Source organism: Natrix helvetica, assembly GCF_964273705.1.
Source record: "Natrix helvetica genome assembly, chromosome: 7".
NCBI lineage: Eukaryota > Metazoa > Chordata > Lepidosauria > Squamata > Natricidae > Natrix > Natrix helvetica.
Window position 1 is genome coordinate 18350726 of NC_138558.1, and position 19145 is coordinate 18369870.

At 39.5% G+C, this 19145-nt stretch overlaps 1 protein-coding gene across 1 annotated transcript in view; it reads left to right on the forward strand.

The window, feature by feature from the left end:
- The first annotated feature begins 7522 nt into the window (after window positions 1-7522).
- The window catches only part of BMPR1B (bone morphogenetic protein receptor type 1B), a 126850-nt gene continuing 115227 nt past the window's right edge, over window positions 7523-19145 (forward strand). Inside the window, exon 1 of the mRNA XM_081960471.1 lies at window positions 7523-7602. The gene's annotated coding sequence lies outside the window, so the exon portion shown is untranslated. The remainder of the gene's footprint in view (window positions 7603-19145) is intronic.

The window sequence follows — 19145 nt, forward strand, 5'->3', positions numbered from 1 at the left end:
GTTACCATGGCAACTCCACTGCACTGTTCAGTGGAAGCCATTTTATGGCAGTACAGTAGAATCCATTTTAAGGCACAACAGGCTGTATCTTAGCAGAACACACCCCAGAGGGGGTTTAGGGATGTTATACCCTCTCTCTCTCTCTCTCACACACACACACACACACTTTTATATACATATACAGTATATACTGTATACATATACAGTATATACTGTATATAGATAAGCAGGATCAGGAATTCAAAAGTTAAAATTTAAAACTGAGCAAATCAATTAATTCCGTCTGACTGTAAATATTTTTATTCCCAGTTTATAACCAGCTTTCTTTGGAACAGAAATGGATAATTCAACTTAAAAAAAACCTTCTCAGAAGCTTCATGCATTGCTATAAACACGTAGTACATACATGTGTTGTTAAAAGTTAAAAGGTTGGCCTTTCCCCCCCTTGATTGGATGATTAATGTTCAGCCACTCGTTTAACAGTTATGAGATTTCTAGCTTTGCATATTTATTACTATCTGGTTACAAGCAGAGTTTTATTAAATGAAACTACTAAAGCATGACAATTGCCCTCTTTTCAATGGTAATCTTTTAAAGGGAACTATTCTTCATTGCCCTGAGCTTTAATGCAAATGGTGGAATATGTGAATACATATTGTTCAAGAGATTGAATAGCTTGACTGTCTGATACATTTTAATCAATTCCAGATTTTTTTCCATGACATCATTGCTATAACATACTTTCCTAGCAAGTATGAACAGCTGCTGTGTACTTGTTAGATGTTTTATGTTACAGAATGTGGCAGCTTTTCTGACAGTGAGATCACAGAAGCCTAGCTTTTAACTGGGCAAAATGATGAGTCAGAATACTTTGAGCAGGTTCTGTAATTTTTAAAAAGGATATTATTATAAGGAGTATCTCTTAAATGCATTAAAAGGTAAAGGTTCCCCTCTCACGTATGTGCTAGTCCAGCGATGGCGAACCTTTTTTGGCTCGCGTGCCATAATTTGGGGGAGCGCAGGGGGGTAGTGTGCAGGCGTGCCGCGCCCATAATGCAATGTGCAACCCGCCAGTGCGCATGCGCACACTACAGGCGCTCACCCCATTTTTTGCATGCTTTTTTCGCCCTCCCTAGGCTCCAGAGGCTTTATAGGAGCCTGGGGAGGCCGAAAACAGTCTCCCCCGCCCCTCCAGAAGCCCTCTGGAGGCTTGAGGGACCTTCAGGAGACTTCCCTGAAGCCCCCAGAGCAGTCAAAACGAACCTCCGAGCAAACAGGAAGTGAGGAACTTCCGGTTTGCCCATAGGACCGTTTTTTTGCGCTCCGGAGGCTTCAGGGAAGCTCCTGAAGCCTCCGGGGAGAGCGGGAGAGGCTCTTTTCGCCCTCCCCAGGCTCCTATAAAGCCTCTGGAGCCTGGGGAGGGCGAAAAATGGCTTTAAAAAAGGGTGAACTCAGCTGGCCGCACATGCGTGCTGGCCAGCTGACAGGGCAGCGCATTGCGTGCCCTGGCAAATGGCTCCACGTGCCACCTGTGGCACGCGTGCTATAGGTTCGCCATCACTGTGCTAGTCATTCCTGACTCTAAGGGGTGGTGCTCATTTCTGTTTCAAAGCCAAAGAGCCAGCGCTGTCTGAAGACGTCTCCGTGGTCATATGGCCGACATGACTAAATTCCAAAGGCTCACGAAGCGCTGTTACCTTCCCACCAAAGGTGGTTCCTATTTTTCTACTTGCATTTTTACATGCTTTCGAACTGTGAGGTTGGCAGAAGCTGGGACAAGTTATGGGAGCTCACTCAGTTATGCGGCGGTAGGAATTCGAACTGCCAAATTGCTGACCTTTCTGATCGACAAGCTCAGCTTTTTAGCCACTGAGCCACCGTGTCCCTCTTAATCGCATTACAGTTTAATAAATTGCAGGTTCAACTGACATATTAAAACTTATTCTGCATGGGACTCTCAATTTTTTTTTGAAATTAAATGCAACTTGGAAGGAAGTGGTATTGTATCAGAGATGTTCCAAAACCTTTAATTTAAGTCATGTGTTTTGTTTACACTTTTGCGTAATGGTCCATCAAGTCCAACATGACAACAACAAGAGTACTACCTTCTTCCTAGAGCTAAGAAAGTGACTGGCCAAAGATCACACAACTGATTTTCAGGACAAGAATTTATGGCCTCTTAACCTTATAATCCAATGTCTTTAACTATTACATCTATTAGCTCTGTTTTAAAAAGTTTATAATTGTTATATTATTTTAACCTGATTTTTCATCATTGGAAATTTTAAAGAAGAGATTGGATGCCATTTGTCTGAAATGGCACAGGGTCTCCTGTTTGAACTTGGATTTGAAGACCACCAAGGTCACTTCCAGCTCTGTTATTCTTTTATATTTCTATCTCCTAAAACTAGGTTTGAGGTTTGACTATCAGTGACATTGCAGTGTACTCCCTATGTCTTAATGTCCATTCCCTACATAATTACATGTGTGAAAAGAATACTCAGACTCTTCATATATGTCACTGTATCTATAATACAATGGCAAGTTGCAATAGGTAACAATAGCAATATCCATGTTTCTACAGTTTTTAGAATAGAATATAATTCTTTATTGGCCAAGTGTTATTGGATACACAAAGAATTTGCTTTTGGTGCATTAATAAATTTTTTCTGAAAATTTTTCCTGAAAGAGGAGGACTTGTATTAAGAAATCCTGTATACTGCTACAATTTTAAGTTCATTTTTCCTTTGTGGTTCTCTTATTTTCATATTTCAGAACAGATACCATAACCTCAACTTCTTTTAATTACTAGGTCAGTGATGGCTAAACTTTTTTGGCTTGTGTGCCAAAAGCGGGGGGGGGGGGGCAGGGGGTTGCGCAGGCATGCCACACTCATAATACTATGTGCATGACCCCAGCACGCATGTGCATGCTCCCCCTGCATGCATGTGTGCGCGACCAGCGCTCCCCCCACTTTTGGAGCACTTTTTTCACTCTCCCCAGACTCCAGAGGCTTTCCAGGAGCCTGGGGAGGGCGAAAACAGTCTCCCCCTGGAGGCCGTTTGGGAACAGACTTCCGGTTTGCTCGTAGGGCCGTTTTTTGCCCTCCGGAGCCTTCAGGGAAACCTCCTGAAGGCTCCGGAGGGTGAAAAACAGCCCTACGAGAAAACCGTAAGACTGTTCCTGAACTTCCGGTTTGCCTGTAGGGGCAGTTTTTCGCGCTCCGGAGGCTTCAGGAAAATAGCGGACTGATACTAGTCCTCTGTTTTCTTTTAGGTCTTCCATATGTTTGTAATTCTTAATGCAATTTGTGTAAAAATGGCTGTGAATTAGTTTAATTTTATTGTGAATTATACCATGTAAATTCACAAATGGAAAAGTGATTAACTTTGAGTATACTGTGACTCAACCATTTGCTATGCCATGGCACCTATTTAATAGAGATCAGCTTTTGTTTTAACCAAACTTTATTCTTTTAACAGGAATGCAGTCTTTTGGGTTCGTGCTGTCTGATAAATAATTATAGAAAGACGATTTCAAGTGCAGTTTTTTTCTTTTTATTAGACATCGCCATAGAAGTTTAAGAGCCAGTGCAACTATGTAAAAAATAAATGCTTTCAGAGTAAACAAAAGGCAATTTGATTCTTAGAAAGCAACAGCCTTTTCATTAAAAAAAGAAGCTGGAAAATAGTAATACTCCTTCTATAGGCTATATTTATATGAGATTTTTTTCCCCAGATGCTACTTTTGCAATCTCTTTTCAGGGATTTTCAGCTTATGTTTTTATTCATAAATATAACTTGTATTTTTTATTTTCTGATTAAACTGCGAAAAACATAACATCATATTTATTATATAACATTACTGTGCAGGCAAATTTTCTCCAAGCAAAAAATTCAACATGTCAGCACTTGACCCTTTTCAGTCTTTTCAGTTGTTAATAGGTCTTTGGACCTATCAATAACATCCATTGTTGCCATCATGAATTGTTATGATTTGTTTTGCACCCTAGTTTATTTTAGCTAATAAAAACAAAGTTTAAAGGAGAAAAATAAATTCTTAAAGTGCATTGATTTATTTCACAAGAAGCCCATAAAAATATTGATGTCTTTTGGATGTGGTTGTTCATGGTTAACATTTATTGATTAGAATTTTGTGGCCCTGAAAAAAAAAGTTGGGATACAAACTTAGGAGTAAATTTTCAGTGGCATGTTTTCTTACATCTTTTTTTTCCAGAAATAAGTATTGAGCATTTTAATGTGTATACCATAAGTGAGAGCTCATTGTGTAAACTAAATGTTCCCCCCCCCCAAATAAGACCTAACTGGAAAATAATTGATTTTTTAGGATGTTTGTAATATAAGCCTTACCCCCAAAATAAGCCACAGTTAAGATCATCAGCCAGACAGACACATTTAGTATGTCCATTGCAACACACGATGGATGTACTGAATTATAAAATAAGACATCACCTGAAAATAAGTCCTAATATGTCTTTTGGAGCAAAAATTAATATAAGACTACATCTTATTTTCAGGGAAATATGGTATAGATTAATGATTTGCATCTGAACATGGATGTGAAGAAAATCAAGAAATGCTGCTAATAATAACTTTTAAACAAGTAACACAGCAGTTACTAAGGCTAGTTAGAAACCAGCTTGTTTTTTTAAATTATTATCATAATTTAGTTTTACAATACATGCAAAGTAGAGCAAGAAAAAAAGTGACAAACAGTAAACATCTTGACAGAAGATTCCCCATCCTCTCATCCAAATCATTGATGAAGATGTTGAAAAGTACTGCACCTAAAACAGAGCCTTGGGGTGCCCCACTACATATTTCCCTAGAGTGTGGTTGGTCAGCCAGTTAGAAATCCATCTAGTGGTGATGCTGTCTAACCCACATTTTTCTGTAGTAAGTTATGGTCTACTTTATCAAATACCTTACTGAAGTCCAAGTAAATTATATTGACAGCACTTCTCTGGTCTACTAATTTTGTCTCTGTCAAAGATTTGTCTGGCATGATCTGTTTTTGACAAACCCATGTTGGCTTTTGGTTATTACTTTGTTTGCTTCTCGGTGTTCGCTGATTCATTGCTTTATTATCTTTTTCAGAATCTTCACTGGTATTGAGGTCAGGCTGATAGGTGTGTAGTTTCCTGGATCTATTTCCCCCACCCCTTTTTTTTTTTGAAGATGGGAACTACATCAGCTCTTATCCAGTCATCTGGCAGTTCCCCAGTGCTCCAGGATCTTTGAAAGATTTAGTTCAGTGGTTCTGAGATCGTGTCTGCCAGTTCCTTCAGAACCTTGGGGTGTAATCCATCTGGTCCTGGTGATTTGAACTCATATAGGATGACACTTAGCCATTTTCTTCCCTATTTTAATCTGTTTTTTGTGGAGCTATTTTTGATAGGTTGCCGTTTTTTCCTGTTGTGTGGAGACAGATGCAAAAAACAAATTAAGTAGTTAATTTCTTAATATCTGCTTTCTCCCTGTTGCTTGTCACCTTCTTGCCACTTCCTTTCATCAAATACTTTGAATTTACAATTGGACAACATAAAATGAATTCTCCATTTCCTTATTATGTCCAAAAGGCTGATATTGCAGCATTGGTAAGATAAATGTATGGCCCATTTCACTCAGTGGACCTGATTGCATTTGCCATGGTCTATAGCAGAGGGTCCCCAACCCCTGGGCCGCGACCTAGTGCCAGGTCTCAGCCCATTTGGAACTGAGCCACAGAAGTGGTGGGTGAACACGTGTAATAGTGTATTTGTGAAAGTGGTGCACGAGAAGCCATCTGGTCACACACACACACCGCCTTCACCAAGCTGGAAAGGTTGTAGAGCACTGGCCTGTAGACATAGATTTTATACAGGTCAAGGATTTAAATCTTAAGATAGTTTTTCTCCTGCTCTCCTTCGAGTCAGTGAATTGTTGATCCTTCTTTTACTTTATAAAACTTTATTCACTCTATGTTTCTGCTTGAGGGGAGTTGCCATGGTTCCTGCTTCAGCTGTTATAAACACCTTTCTGTCCTTGTAAAACATCCTTGTCCTCCACCATGCCTGTATAAACAGTTTATACATTGCTTTTTGTTCTTTTGTTTTCAACAGTCTCTTTTGCAGGAGTCACTGCCATTCAGCTACAACGTTTTGCAGTTTTGCCCCCTTTTTTTTTCAAACCGTCAACTGAATATTCTTGTTTTGCAATTCAGTTTTCTTCAGTTCACTCTAAATGACTAGCCCACTTAACGTGCTGCTTTTGTAATGACTCACTTTGCTATTCAATCATCATTGATTCAGCTTCCATTCACTCCTAAGCAGAATCGTTCTCCCTTTTCATTCTACTACATGCACTTCTGCATTCCTGCTGAATTCAACGATTTCCTCTCGTGTACACAATGCTCACTTCCACATTATAACATGTGCAATTGACTGCTCTTACACAATGCCATTTCAGTTCTTTTAACAACTATTGTGAGCAACAAGTCACATAATAACAAATAGTTTTCTTCCAGAAGTCACAATTCATAAAATTCGTTTATCCAGTCTTTCATTTTTAGCAATATTCTTCCCATATATAGGTAGCCCTTGACTTACGACCACAACTGACTAACAACATTTCTGTTGTTAGATGAGGCAGTTTGGTGATGCGCGATCTCTGAACCGGTTGTTAAACCAGTAGGATCCCACCACTGAATTTTATATATATCCTTTAGCCCTGTTGACAGTGGCATTATACATAAATTTGATTTTATGAGCCTACTTAATAATACTGTGTATCCCCGAAAATAAGACAGGGTTTTATTTTCTTTTAGCCCTTGAAATAAGCACTTGAACTTATTTTCGGGGAGGTCTTATTTTTGAAGTGCAGGAAGCAGTGAGCGTGGTCACCTCAGGGCTGCTGCTGTGTTGCAATATTTTGGGGAGGGCTTATTTTAGCACATACAAAAGTCTAATTGAGCTTATTATCTGGGGAGGTCTTATTTTCAGGGAAACAGGGTATTTATATATGTGAAGTTGCAAAGAGCATGGGAGAATAGCTAGTTTCCTCCACTCCTCTGCTTTCTTGTTTCCCCTTCTCTCCCCTGTTACCCCACATTGTTTTCTTTCTTCAAAGGAGTCTTATAATTAGTCTTCCGTGGCTGATCTGAGTCTTCATGAAAAGGCCTACAGCCTCTGTAAAACTGGCAGCAAAATAGTATTTTCCAGCCTGGCGGAAAGTGGCAGGTAGAGAGCCAATTCATGCCTTTGTCTGAACAGCTGAGAGACTTGGCCACTATTCCGAGGTGTACAATAACACAGACCAGTCTCATGTGCAGATGAAGTAATGAGCAAGTGCCTGGAAATAATCTTATAGACCAATATGTAGCCGTGGTAGAAAGGAGGTGAAACACCCATATATGAATAGATGGACTCAAAAGCAAGGATGGACTTAATTTTAACTTTGATTTGGAGCAGTGCTTCGTACTTCTTCTGTTCATCGTGCTTAAACCTATGTTCTTTTCATCTATTAGGTTCAAAGGCTGCTAATACTTAAGGAGAACAGTCTTCTAGCAACACAGTGGAAACTGGGTAAAGGAAAGATTCTGAAGGTATGCAACCACTTTTTATTTCGTTGTTTGTTTTCACTTCTTCATCTATGATGGGGAATGATTGTGTGCCACTGTTTGAGTGAGCAAAGCTGCCTTTGTAGGTTTGTGGTGTACTGCAGTTGTTTCCATTCATGGGATCACTGTATGAAAACTCTTGCTTGAAAACTGTTTCCTTACACTTACAGCTTCGTAGATTCTGTTTTCAAGAACCAGTTAACATTCTTTTGTGTATGTACTGGGTGCATCCGGATGGAATGGGACAGGGGTGACAAACTTGGTTTCATTGAGGGCCACATCAGGGTTTTGTTTGACCTTGTGGGGAGCGTGGCTAGCTCAGCATCACTCATTGAGGCTCCTTTTTTCTGGCTGCGACAGCCTCATGCAGACCTCTGCTACAAAAATGGAGCGGGGGGGGGGGGGGGGGCTAGAGGCCTGCAGGAGGCTGTCGCAGCTGAAAACTGGGCCAATGCGCATCCCCGAGCTCTCTTTTCTCTGGTAGAGGGCTGCAGGAGGCTGAAAATATTAGCCCTCTTGAGCTCCATTTTTGCTGGCAGAAGCACCGTGGACTAGTCCTTTATTGTTTCCGGGTTGACCCGTAAGACCAGATCTAACCACCCTGCCAGGTGGATTTGGCCCGTGGGCCTTGAGTTTGACACGCCTAGAATGGGACAACTCACCACAGTCAACTCGTCATAGCCAATTCATTGCAGCTCATTGTGGGACAACGTGCTTAACCAACTCGCCATGAGACAATGCACCGTGGGACAATTCAACAATTTAAATGATTTAAAATAATTGGGAAATTATTTAAATTTTTGTCATTCACATTTAATTTTGTTCCCCCTTTTGCATCCTTTTAAAATGATTCTGTTCCATCATTTATTTAATATTAGCGTAACTCTTGTTCTGCGGGGAGTTGTGCTGTGGTGAGTTAGCCATGGTGAGTTGGTCCACCATATATCAATATCTGTGCGGTAACCAAATCTCTTTTCAAATATCAGTTTTTTTTAAAAAAAAAACAGATGTTATCGGCTCGGAATAATGTCCAAAATGCCACTACTTTATTTGCTCTCAAGATGTATTCTTTTCATCTAAATTCTAGTGAACTTGACAGGCAAATATATATATATATCTTCAAAAGGCAGAACCATTCTATCATTCTCTTGCACATCTTTTTCTTTTGCTTGACTCAACCACTTACCAGTGTGTTTTATACTTGATTAAATGGAATTTAAACAAATGTGTCTGCATGTCTTGGATCGTTTCTGGGTCTGGTATTGTTATGTTATGGACCCTAAAGGATTGGAAGAATAGTCCAGTTATAGTAATTTTGGAGGGAAAAAAAAAAAAGAACATGGCTTCATTTTATAGGATGTTTCAAGGAATATAGATTCTGTAGGAAGGCTTATATCAAAAGATAAGGCTAATAAAATTCATGTATATATTTCACAGTGGGAGAAAAGCCACTTAAAATCTCTTCCCTGTGCAAATGTTTTAGACTATCTATTTGGATAGCCTGTCATTGTGAATTATTGTTAGTGACAGGAAGTCCTCCACTTACAACCATAATTGAGCCCAAAATGTCTGTTAAGTGAAATATTTGTTACATGAGTTTGCCCCACTTTGCAAGCTTTCTTGCAAATTGTTGAGTGAATCACTGTAGTTGATAAGTTAGTAACAGGCTTGTTAATTGAATATAGCTTTCCCATTGACTTTGCTTGGATCGTATGACTTTGGTACACTGCAACGGTCATATGTATGAACCAATTACCGAGCATCGGAATTTTGATCATTTCACCATAGGGGTGCTGCAGTGGTCCTGCGTGAAAAATGGTCATAAATCACTTTTTTCAGTGCCATTGTAACTTTGAACGGTCACTAAATGAACTGTTGTCAATAGAGGACTACCTATACCTGTGATGGCGAACCTATGGCACACATGCCGCAGGTGGCACACAGCCTTCTCTGCAGGCACATAAGCTGTCACCCCAGCTCAGCTCCACGGCACATGCATGTGTGCCTCCCGCTGGCCAGCTGGTATTCAGGTCTTTGCTGCGCATGTGCGGGAGGCGGGGCACATGTGGAAGATGCAAGTGCATGTGGGAGACACATGTGCAGGGATCACACGCACATGCACAGGGGTTGGGTGCATGCCAGGGGGTCACGTGCTCAAATGTGAGTGCATGCAGGGGTCACGCACATGCGCAGAACAGGTTGCACAGGATGGTCATGATCACATACATGGGGCAGCGGCGGGGTCACGCACGCATTGCATTATGGGTGCGCATGCACGCTTTCGGCACTTGGTGACAAAAAGGTTAGACATCACTGTGAAAATCTCTTGACTGACATCTATTATGCAATACTGTCAGATGCAGTATATGACATGCCTTCAGTACTATTAGAAAGATCATGAGATTGCACAAAAAAATAAATGCTACTACTATATGTTACAGTTTATGATGTTATTATACAGATAGTCCTCAGGTTAAGATCACAATTGAGCCCAACATTTACGTTGCTAAGTGAAACATTTACTAAGTAAGTTTTCTCCATTTTATGACCATTCTTGCTACAATTGTTAAGTGAATCATTGCATTTGTTAAGCTAGTAACTCAGTTGTTAAGTGAATCTAGATAACCTATTGACTTTGCTTGTCAGAAGGTCAGAAATGGTGATTGCATGACTATGGGACACAGCAACAGTCATAAACATGAATCAGTCACCAAGCATCTGAATTTTGATAACATGACTATGAGGATGCTGCAAAGATTGTAACTGTGAAAAACAGTCGTAAGTCACATTTCTCAGTGCTGTTGTAACTTTGATCAGTCACTAAATGAACTGTTGTAAGTCAAGGACTACCTGTATATTGTATTTTTGTTATTAAGGAGGAGCGTGGGGTATTTTTCCCCCTTTTGTCTCAGATGTTAAATAAATTGGCTGATTTTGTTTATATGTACTCCCTAAGGTCTACCTGCATATGGAGAAAATGCACAGATTTACATTTTTTCTATATGAAGCTAATGATCTTACTGCAGTTTGCAGGCATCACATGGGTCTTTTTTCCATGTGAAAAATGATATTGTATAGTCATTAAATATAGGAGCTGGGGAATTAGTTCTTTAAAATTCACCTATGGCCTTAACTCAGGATTGCATAGAATGTAGTTGCACGTAAACCCTATCAGTGACCCAAATCAATTTGGAGCTACTACTCTTCTCAAGCTGCTCAACACAAAGGTTAATACAATTTAATAATACAATAGCAGAGTTGGAAGAGACCTTGGAGGTCTTCTAGTCCAACCCCCTGCCTAGGCAGGAAACCTTATACCGTTTCAGACAAATGGCTATCCAACATCTTCTTAAAGACTTCCAGTGTTGGGGCATTCACAACCTCTGGAGGCAACCTGTTCCACTGATTAATTGTTCTAACTGTCAGGAAATTTCTCCTCAGTTCTAAGTTGCTTCTCTCCTTGATTAGTTTCCACCCATTGCTTCTACCCTCAGGTGCCTTGGAGAATAGTTTGACTCCCTCTTCTTTGTGGCAACTCCTGAGATATTGGAACACTGCTATCATGTCTCCCCTAGTCCTTCTTTCTCTTAAGCTAAACATACCCAGTTCCTGCAACGGTTCTTCATATGTTTTAGTCTCCAGTCCCCTAATCATCTTTGTTGCTCTTCTCTGCACTCTTTCTAGAGTCTCCACATCTTTTTTACATCGTGGTGACCAAAACTGAATGCAGTATTCCAAGTTTGGCCTTATCAAGGCATTATAAAGTGGTACTTCACGTGATCTTGATTCTATCCCTCTGTTTATGTAGCCTAGAACTGTGTTGGCTTTTTTGGCAGCTGCTGCACACTGCTGGCTCATATTTAAATGGTTGTCCACTAGGACTCCAAGATCCCTCTCACAGTTACTACTGTTGAGCAAGGTATCATCTATACTGTACCTGTGCATTTCGTTTTTCTTGCCGAAATGTAGAACCTTACTCTTTTCACCATTGAATTTCATTTTATTAGATAGTGCCCAAAGTTCAAGTTTGTCAAGATCCTTCTGTATCTTAAGCCTGTCTTATGGAGTGTTGGCTGTTCCTGCCAGCTTGGTGTCATATGCAAATTTGATGAGTTCCCCATTTATTCCCTCATCCAAATCATTGATGAAGATGTTGAAGAGTACTGGGCCCAAAACAAGTTTCATTGTACTTAAATCCTTGAGTCTACACAAAATCTCGCTAGTGGATTCTAATGCTAACAAATTCATTTCAAGAGAAGTTCTTCCTTAGTACAGTATTTTTTTATAATACCGGTGCTAGTCTTGCTTCCAATTGAAGGGAAAATTGATTTTCAATCAGTGGAATAAATCGCAGTGTTGCTCCCATTTTTTTCAGCTGCTATTATTTTCTATAAATTGAAAGCTCTTACCTAAGGTAAAATGAAGAACGCTACCTGTCCCCAAGCAGGCAGTAGTGAACAAGACGGATTTAACACCATTAATAGCTGTGATACAGCGTTTTAAGATGTGATGAGTGACAATTTTTCAGTCACCAGGATTGTAATGTATTTTACACATTTGTACTGCTGCTTTCTGAAATTGCACTTTCTACAGGATACAAATTTTAACTAATTAAAGCAATTAAAAGGAAGTTTTGAATCCTGTTCATATTTCAGAGCTTTTCTTGTCAAGGTGTCACAGAACTTGGTGAAAAAATTGTTTGCTGTCTCATGAAAGGGACTCCTTCAGACAACAGAATAGGTCAGTGATTGTTAACCTTTTTGGAACCGAGTGCCAAAACTGGTGTGTGTGTGTGTGTGTGTGTGGTGTGAGCTGGAGCACTAGAACCTGGAAGAGAGCAGCGACCAGTTGTCCGGCGTATATGCGCTCAACGGAACCCAGAAGGGCAGCTGGCGAGGGTGCACGTGCCCACCGAGAGGGCTCTGCATGCCACCTCTGGCATGCGTCATGGTGTACTAGTATCTGATAAGCATTTGGGGATCTCATTTAAAAGAATTTAAAAGTGAACTTTTAGAATCACGTTTAAAAATGGGGGGGGGGAAACATGTGTAGAAGTAGAACCTTTAATTTGAGGTTTAATTTTAATGATTTCCAAACTTCTGTTTTATCAAAATGGCAAGAATGTATATGAGAAAGTAGCTGGAAATTATCCTGTTCATGAGGCATCCAACCCATACCAAAATCAGGATGATAAAAATGGATGCTGCGAATGTCCTTTTGAGACAGGCACTTTGATTTGTGAAGATAAATTTCCCCTTGAGAATAGCCATTTCATTTAGCAGAGATCCAGTTATGTTTCTATATTCTTTATGGTCCAGATCAAGTTACCATAAACCCTTACGTTTTAAAATTTTCTTCCCCACCCTGAAGGTCAGCATATCCTTTACTCAGTGCCAAAGCATTGAAGCAGGACCTGCTTTTGTTGAGGACTGAAGTAAACCAATGAGTAGCGGTTATTTATTACATATCTCCCTGCTTCGAGAAGTGTAAAGTATAAAGTATGACTTTTAATTAATAAGCACATTGTCCCTGTGTCTTGGCGTGGAAAATTACATATCAGTTTCTGTACTGGTTAGCTGACTATGCCATCGTTCCCGGTGACAACGTATAATCACTTTCTCCCTTTTCCATCATCTGTTTTTTGGCTTTTCCTACTACATGGTTAATTAGCAAACTGTAGCAAATGACCAGAGATGATTGTATGCAAGAAGTGACCATATTCCATCACATGCTGTTGGGCTGCAATCATTTGCCAGCCCATTGATGTTTTCTAATCTTTTGAAATGCGATTTCCATGTTTATATTCTGCTAGTAAATCGAGTTTGGCAAGTCAAATACGTTGGCAAAGTCAAATAAGTTGGAGAAGCAAAGCGACCTGAATTCTCTTGGAAGCTTTTGAAGGCTGCTTCACTTTGTAATGAGATTCATTATAATGGGGGAAAAAATCTGGCTAATTATTAATAGGGAGCCTTTGAGGAATTGTGGTTTATAAACTCTTTCTTGGTGCCAACTTAAGAAATATGGTAGCTGCTAATATTTAGCTACTAAATCCCGAAGACAGGCAGGGGCAAGAAAGAAAAATGGAAGTACAAGCATGTGGAGAATTGAAAGAAGGTATTTAGGTGGAGTTGGTGTCATTCTTTCTTGTGTTAATTAAATACAGAAAAATAACATTCATGAATGCTACAGCAAGAGTCATATGAGAAAATTAACCAAGCATAACATTCTGAAAGTCTACGCAGGTCATACCTAGAGCTATTGGTTGTAGATTAGATGACAGTAAATCTACTGCCTTTCAGATGAGCTAATATTCCTATACATTTTTGAGGGATGAGGGCACGCTCCCTCAGGGACCTTGGAAGCTATATGGACAAATCTTGGCAATTATTTGGGAAGTGGTTTATCTTCCTAGGGCTAAGAGAAAGTGGCTGGCTCAAAATCATTGAGTTAGTTTCCATCTCTAAGAGATGGATGACACCTCATTATCTCCCTACTTTTAGTACAGCATCTTTAACCATTGAACCAAACTGGCTTTTTAAAAATAAAAATTCTGAGAAATACAGTCCAAACACATCAGAAAGTTTACAGGTGCAGATTAGGTAGAATTCATCAGTAGGCAGATTGGAGAATCTGTAATAATATGTAGGAATGACCTTGGAAGGTGCTTCTTTCCAAGAGATGCTGCCTAGGGTGACCGCTTAGTCCACAGGTAGATAGTGGGAGGGACAAGAGGCTCAGAAACAGGGTAATTTCTCAGGGTGAAAAGGAAGGGGTGGAACTTGGAATTTCAAACATGCAAGAATCTGTTAATATTTACAGATAAAGTAGAATTAACTCATCTGGTGGTGTTTCATGTCTGATCCATCTAATAAGGCTGACAGGACCTGTCTAGTGGGCAGTCAGTGAGTACTAAGGACACACTGCTTCAAGAATAATAATAATAGTTAAACTCTCTTTTTATGACCCTGTAATTCATTAATTCTCCATAGTAAGGGGAGGAGTATCTAGGATGGGTTGACTTTGTCCTCTCATTGATTGGGCTGACTCTGTAAACCACTTAGAGAGGGCTCTAAAGCACCGTGGAGCAGTGTACGAGTCTATGAGTCTTAAGTGCTATTGCTACTACTTATGCAAAACTGATTATTTACATGATCAAATATGAGCTTTGATTTATTTTGTAAAGCTAACGCACTGGGGAGAAGACTACATCAAGAACTGTAAATTTCACTGTATCTTCTATATAATATTCTGCCCTTTCAGTTTAATGTAAAAACAAATTCTTCAGTGTCAGATATTGAGCCATGATTTAATAGTTGCATTTCGAATTACTAAAGAACAAAGTACTCAGGCTAGCTTTTTTTTGATGTATGTGAGAAGCTCAGACATGTTGCTATTGATTCATTTCTTATTTGTGACTAAGTATTTCATGTTTGCAAAAGGGAACTTATCAAATTTGACTGAGTAAACCTTTCCAATTCATTGGCTCCCATCTTGTCTCTTTCATTTGCGGTGCCTAGATTTTAAGGTGTAATATGTATTTGTATGAGCATGTTCCTTAAAAATTTAAAATACGATTCTTCAACTTTCTACTCCTGCGGGGAGAAAATGGGATGGCACATTGGGATGGCACATTGGTCTCACATAAATGATGCTGTAGTCATTAAAGATAAAGGTTCCCCTCACACATATGTGCTAGTTGTTCCCGACTCTAGGGGGCGGTGCTCATCTCCGTTTCAAAGCTGAAGAGCCAGCGCTGCCCGAAGATGTCTCCGTGGTCATGTGGCTGGCATGACTAAATGCCGAAGGCGCACGGAATGCTGTTACCTTCCCACCAAGGGTGGTTCCTATTTTTCTACTTGCTTTTCACATGCTTTAAAACTGCTAGGTTGGCGGACGCTGGGGCAAGACCGGAGCTCACTCTGTTACACGGCACTAGGGATTCGAACTGCTGACCTTTCTGATCGACAAGCTCAGTGTCTTAGCCATTGAGCCCTTGCTGCTGTCATTACAGTGTCCTAATTAAGAATGGTAGATGCTCCAGATCAATCATGCATGATTTATCAAATGCAGATAAAATGCATATTATATTAAAAGATCTAAGACGGTCCTGAAACAATTAGTAATAGGAATAAGGCATTAAATGGCTTCTAGAATCCATAGCTACTATATTGCTAAAATACTATATTGCAGCCTTTTTGTAGATATATGAACATTGGTTGCTGTTCTGATCTAGCCTTCACAAGTAGTGATAAGTCATTTACTTGCAAGGAAAACAAATCCCCTTTTATAACAGGGCAGTCAGTCTTTTATTCACAGGGATAAACAAAAAAAAACCAGCATACAGGGACACTGAATAGTATAAAATATAGTAGTTTATTATGTGGAAATACAGAGGTATTCAGAGTCCATCAAACAGTCCAAGTCATACATGGTTCAGTCAAGTCAGTTATCAAATAATCAGTTTTACACACAAAGCAGCTAACAGTAGCAAAACACAGTACCTCACAATACACCGATCAGCGTCTAACAAACAGAGAGCTAACAGTCATTCTGGCTCCCTCTTATGGCTGCTTGAGGTAAAAGCAACCCATTCACTTTAGAGCAGTACTTAAAGCTACAGTACCACCATCCTGGTTTATATATTGCTAACCCAATTGTTAGCTTATATTCCTAACAGCTTGTATACTAGAAATGAATGGTTGTATGTGACAACCGGCCATTCCCAAACCCCTCCTATTCATTTCCCAGCCTGAGAGGGGCTGGATGTTGTCTGCGTCTGCCTCTCCCTGAGAGCCAGCTTACTGCTTTCCATTGCTGTCCTCTCTTTTCCTCTCGGTGCATACTCGCACCTTGGATGGGCCCCATCTGCTTGTCCCCCTCAGTCAGCTGCCAGTCCACCTGGGGGAGGATGGGCCACAACAGTTGCAAAGAAAGTGAATGGTCACCTCATGGTCATATAAAGAGCCATGTTTTCTGATAATGATTGGTCCCTTGTTTTATCAAACTTTGGATCCTCGGGAGTTCAGGAAATTAATGGTTTTTTGGGGGGAGGAAAGTACAATTCTCATCTGAAGAGAATCAATTCACTTATCAGCTATTTCTTGCAATCATTTTGCAACCAAACATAACCCTCATTCGAAATTACTTTGACAAGTGTCCACTCCTGTTCCTTTTTCTTGACTGCTGCCTAGGCCTTCAAATTGGCACCTTATCCTGTATCTTATCCTTCAGCCTTTTATAGTTATGGGTTAGGGTTTTGCAACTTTGATCCTCTATTACTTGATGTGGTACTTGAATGTTAGTTTCATCATAACCATGTATGTTGCCTATATTTTTTGTTTTGTTCCTGATCTCGATTTTGAACATCTAGTAGTATTTTAATAGATAGGATCTCCCCGAGTCCCTTCGGGGAAAGGGGGCGGTCTATAAATCAAATAAACTTAAACTTGGACTTTACCCACAGAATTCTATAGCCAGCAGGGCCACTGCTGAGAATTCTAAGGGATTAAGTATAAATCTTCATTGAAAAATGGAGTACGATAAACGGTTTAATATTTGAATATGTGGATATTCCCCGATTTTTTTTTCTGATAGTAAAGAACCCTTGGTGGAATTATTTTAAAAACTGGGTGGTTTAATGCAACAGGCAGAAGTGAGGGAGGGGGCCAAGAATAAATGTCCTTTTACAAAACATAATACTGTGTTTAGAAAATCTATACTCAAGTCCTTAAGAAACGTTAGCTGTTCATGACTGTTTGCTAAGGTCTTCCTTTCTTGATAGAGGTAGTACTAAGTTCTTCTTCAATACAGGTATTACTGAGTTCTTTTTGTCCTTGAATAAAGCTATTAAACCACTCTCAATATACATACAGTGCTTTTAGTTTACAGGGATATATTGTCTATGCCAACAAATCTCAATATACACTTGAAAATGTTCTAAAATTCCATGCCACTTACAAACGATGATCTGTTTAGCACGTAATCACACACAGTTGTTAATACACTAGGTCAGGAAAGGCTTAAGTTCCAGTTGGAACTGGAACGTAGATACCTTGAACTTTGTACAAGATATATTTTTTCTGCTTGTCTGCCAGTGGCTATTTATGCTGGAAGTGCAATACAGAATTCTTGTTTTAAAATCAAGACTGTCATAAATCAGAGTTAGTAAATGAACCTAATACTTAAATACTAAATTAGTCTCTTGTAGTTCACATACTTAGTTCACATACATTCTTCTGAATGAACTTATCATTCAGAAGAATGATAAAATGACACCACAAGTTTTTACCACCACTGTCTTCTGTTTTACTGTAGAAACCAACAAAGGTCGCAATGCATCTGATTGGGAAGGTGGGCCAAGTGAACCTTTTATGAACATGAAAACATTCATTACTTTACATGCTTCTTTTTGACTTACTTCTAGGGGAATTCCTCTAGAAGAATCCCAGTGAGAATTATGCTTCTTTGATTTTTTGCATTAAAGTTTAGTGCTTCATCTACCCTAATTATTACAATTCAGGGGAATAGTGACAGGCATTTTGGTTAATAGTAATTGTATAAAATGGTACATGTAAAACACTTAAATGCCTGTTCTATTCCATGGACTGAAAAGCAGTTTAGATAAGTGATGGAAACTTAATTTTGCTATTTTACATTAGAGCATTATTATATGATAAAAAATAAAATTAGATCCAAGATTTTGCTTCACTGTACAAGAGATTATCTGGAAGCCTTTAAAGAAGATCATTTATGAAGAGTACTGGGCCCAAGACGGGATCCTGTGGTACCCCACTGCTTACTTCCCCTCCATATAGATGTAATAACATTAAAGACTACTTGTTGAGCACGGTTTGTCAGGCTTGTCAGCCAGTTACAAATCCATCTGGTGGTGATGTTATCTATCCCACTTTTTTCTAGCTTAACAAGAAGTAGGTTGTGGTCTCGTTTATCAAATGCCTCGCTGAAGTCTAAGTATACTATCTCCACAGCATTTCGCTGATCTACTAATTTAGTCACTTTGTCAAAAAAATGAAATAAGATTGGTTTGGCCTGATCTGTTTTTAACAAACGCATGCTGGCTTCTAGTTACAACTTTATTATTTCTAGATGTTGGCAGGTCTGTTTTTTTTATTATATTCATTATATTTATAGGGAACATTTTTCATGTCTTAGAAGATGCTGGTGGTCCAAAGACTGTCCCAAGTTGCCACTGGATGAATTGAATATGCAATGTATGCAAAATGTAGATGTGAAGATTCAGTTTTCTTAGAATGAAAAAGAATGATGGTGAAAGTTCGTTCTCCGAGCTTTAAACAGAAGAACACTGACAATGACATCACCTAAAGTCCAGTGAAGATGTTACCTAGCCTGGTAATGAAACATTTGGAAATCAACCCCCAAGCTTGGAGAAGGATCATTCACCCTCATCCTACACCTGAGCTACAGATATTCGCTACTGTTGCAGGAAAAAGTGTGTGTGTGTGTGAGAGAGAGAGGGCGGGGGGAGAGGGAGAAAGCTTAGTTGCAAT